This window comes from Muntiacus reevesi, chromosome 7, assembly GCF_963930625.1.
Source record: "Muntiacus reevesi chromosome 7, mMunRee1.1, whole genome shotgun sequence".
NCBI lineage: Eukaryota > Metazoa > Chordata > Mammalia > Artiodactyla > Cervidae > Muntiacus > Muntiacus reevesi.
In genome coordinates, this window is record NC_089255.1 from 24,907,097 (window position 1) to 24,910,795 (window position 3,699).

The 3,699-nt window shown below is 41.0% G+C and overlaps 1 pseudogene; it reads right to left on the minus strand.

Annotated features, from left to right (window-relative positions):
* Positions 1–244: 244 nt before the first annotated feature.
* LOC136171918 (large ribosomal subunit protein eL14 pseudogene) lies at positions 245–902 on the minus strand (annotated as a pseudogene).
* Positions 903–3,699: the final 2,797 nt, after the last annotated feature.

Genomic DNA, 3,699 nt, shown 5'->3' on the forward strand with positions numbered 1-3,699 from the left:
ATTAAATACAGTACCCTGTACTGTACAGTACAAAATATTTGTTTATTTTATATATAGTAGTTTGTATCTGCTAATCCTAGACTCCTAATTTATCCCTCCTCCACCCCCTTCCCCCTTTGGTAATCTTAAATTTGTTCCCTTGTCTGCGAGTCTATTGCAATTTCGTAAGCAAGTTCATTTGTATCTTTTTTTTTTTTTTTCCCAAAAAGAACCTTTATCCTGATTTGAATAGCCTCTTATGCACTCATGCTTTCTTGCCAGATGCCTTTGGAGCAGGTGCTTTCTGGGATGGAGCTTTCTGACCCTTCTGAGTTTTAGGAGGAGGTGTTGCCTTCTGGCCTGCAGTTTTCTAGGCAGGAACCTTCTGGGCTGGAGCCTTCTTACCCCCAGTGGTGATCTTTTTCACTGGAACCTTGGTAGTGGCAGCAGCTGCTGCAGCTGTCCCCTTAGCAGCAAGGGCTTTCTTGGGAGAAGCTTTCAGGAGAGCTGCCTTTTGAAGTTTCTTAACTTCAATCTTGATGAGTCTGTTCCTCATTTTCCTTACCTTCATGACTTTGTAACAATCAAAAGCTGTCATCTTGGCTTTCTTTTCTCTGGCTTCAATCTTCTTGGCCCACCTTGTGGCTGCCCACTTTGCATTGATATCTGCCTTCTCCCAGGCTTTCCAGACTTACTTCTGGCGGGCACTGTGTGGGAACTTGAGGATGAAGTCAGTGAGCTGCATGCATTTGAAAGGCATAGCTTGTCTCCTTACTTGAGTGCAAGGTCCATCCACCAAAGCCCTGTTCTGATCAATAACATCCACAATCACAACCAGCTTCCAGGCATGAGGCCCAAAGGAGATGTAGGCCACCCGGCCAACCTCTACGAGGCGCCTGAACACCATGTTGGTGGCATTTGGAGAGAAGCGTATCATATTCTAGATTCCACATTTAGACAGTATCATATATTTGTCATTCTCTTTCTGATATGATAATCTTAATATGATAATCTCTAGGCCCATCCATTTTGCTGCAAATGGCATTATTTCATTCTTTTTTTGGCTGAATAATATTCCATTGTGTATATATACCACATCTTCTTTATCCATTCATCTGTTGATGGAAACTTAGGTTACTTCCCTGTATTGGCTATTGTAAATAGTGTTTCTATAAACATTGGGGTGCATGTGTCTTTTCAAATTAGAGTTTTCATCTTTTCTGGTTATATACCCAAGAGTGGGATTGCTGGATCACATGGTAACTCTATTTCTAGCTTTTAAAGTAAACTTCATACTATTTTCCAAAGTGGTGGTTTAGTTGCTAAGTCATGTCTGACTCTTGTGACTCCATGGACTGTAGCCCACCAGGCTCCTCTACCCATAGGATTTTCTAGACAAGAATACTAGAGTGGGTTGCCATTTCCTTCTCCAGGGAATCTTCCTGACCCAGGGATCAAACCTAGGTCTTCTGCACTGCAGGCAGATTCTTTACTGACTGAGTTACGAGGGAAGCCCATTTTCCATAGTTCAGTTCAGTTCAGTCGCTCAGTCATGTCTGACTCTTTGCGACCCCATGGACCGCAGCACGCCAGGCCCCCCTGTCCATCACCAACTCCCGGAGTCCACCCAAACCCATGTTCATCGAGTCGGTGATGCTGCACCAATTCATATTACCACCAACAGGGTAGGAGTGTTCCCTCTTCATACCTTTTCCAGTGTTTATTATTTGTAAACTTTTTAGGGATGGCCATTTTGACCAGAGTGAGGTGATTCCTCATTGTAGTTTTGACTTGCATTTATCTAATAATCAGCAATGTTGGGTATCTTTTCATGTGCCTGCTGGCCATCTGTATGGCTTCTTTGGAGAAATGTCTAGGTCTTATCCCATTTATCAGCTGGGTTGTTTGGTTTTTATTACTGAGTTATATGAGCTGTTTATGTATTTTGGAAATTATGCCCTTGTCAGTCTTATCATTTGCAAATATTTTCTCCCATTCCATAGGTTGTCTGTTTATTTTTGCTTATGGTTTCCTTTGCTGTGCAATAGCTTATAATTTGGATTAGGTCCCATTTGTTTATTTTTGCTTTTATTTCTAGTGCCTTGGAAGACTGACTTAAGAACACACTGCTAAGATTTATGTACCAGAATGTTTCACCTATGTTCTCTTTCTAGGTACACTATGTATCCTTAACTTCCGTGTTTAAGCCGGTTGCTATTCACCTCAAACCCACAAGTTCAGTAAAGTCAATATTTACAGCAACTTCCATTTCTTCACTTTGCTCTCTGTTAACTCATTTCCTATTCCAGCCCCTTTGGACTAACAGGTTGTCTTCAGGATCTTCAGCTCTTCCTGGTTCTCCTCAAGTTATTCTGGCTTTGATTTGCCCCATCAGCTCTCCTCACTTTGAACTATCTTCTGTATAAACTGGCTCTAATCAACTCCATGAGAACCATGTGTCCTGACTCATTTCAAGGCCATAAAAGCAGTTCCAGGATAAATGAGGAGCCACATCAGAAGTCCCTATGAATCTTGGGGGACTTATGGACTTATGGAATTATGGATGAGGGATAAAGCAGTGGCATAGCTTGGAACTGGAAACAATGTCCAAAACAAATAAAGACCTGTCACCAAAAGTTTAAAGTCCAAACCATTACAAAATAGCTGCATAATAATAAGCTGGAAAGTATTTGTTTTATTTTCTGCTGTGCAGTAGGTACTTGGTGCAAACAGATACTTAAAAAAAAAAAAAAACTGTTTAATGATTGAGTGTGAATAAATAAGGGATGCTGTAAGGGATTTGCAATTGAAATATGATTAGGAATCAATTAGACATAATCAACACTTTTTTAAATACTAGAATTAGTCACTGGGGGATCCCATTCCTGGGAATAATCTCCAATGTGGGAAATAGATTATTATTTAATTGAATAGCTTAGGGTCTGAAGTTATCAGAATGGAATTGGCTTCTAAAATACGTTGGTCCCCACAAGAAAAAAAGTTCATAAATTCTAGAGAAGATGGAGAAATTAAGAGCTATTTTTTAAAGTTTTACTTCTGCTTGGGTTCTGTCTCATTCTTGCCTCTAGCCATTTATTCTTTACACAGTGCAAAGGGCAATTCCTTGAGATAAGATCTGGTTTGGGAGAACCTTTTGAAAAGTCTTTTAACCTCTCTTGATCTTAGTTTCTTTACCTGAAAAGCAAGAGATTTGGAAATGATCTCTATGGCCCCATCTAGGGCCCCATCTAGCTCCAAAGTCCTTGAGAATCCACTTGTCCTTAAAGTTGCCTTCTGAAGGCTCTGACCATGATTCTATGATAGCTGTCAGTTATTCACATTTTCTGACATAACCCTTCAATCCCTTTGTTCTATCTTTCCAAAGATTTCCATCTGTGACTTAACTCTTTCTTTCCCAGCACTCTGAATTGTTCCTTCTCAAGGCTTGGTTTGTTTGCCTTTGTCGTCATTCTCCCCACCCCACCTTTGCCTTCACTGTTTGTACCTCATTTGTTGATATGCTGATTTTCTTTTAAACAACCAAGCTTAGGCTGTCCGGAACTTCAGCAAATTGTTCCTATAATTTTTTCCTTGAAAACACAGGCACGTATACTAGCCCCCAACCCCGACCCTAGGCTCCTCCCCCTGCCTGCTAGGCTCACGGCCCTTCCCCCACAACCTCCCTCTCCTGTTCCACAACCTTGACCTCTTCACAAACTC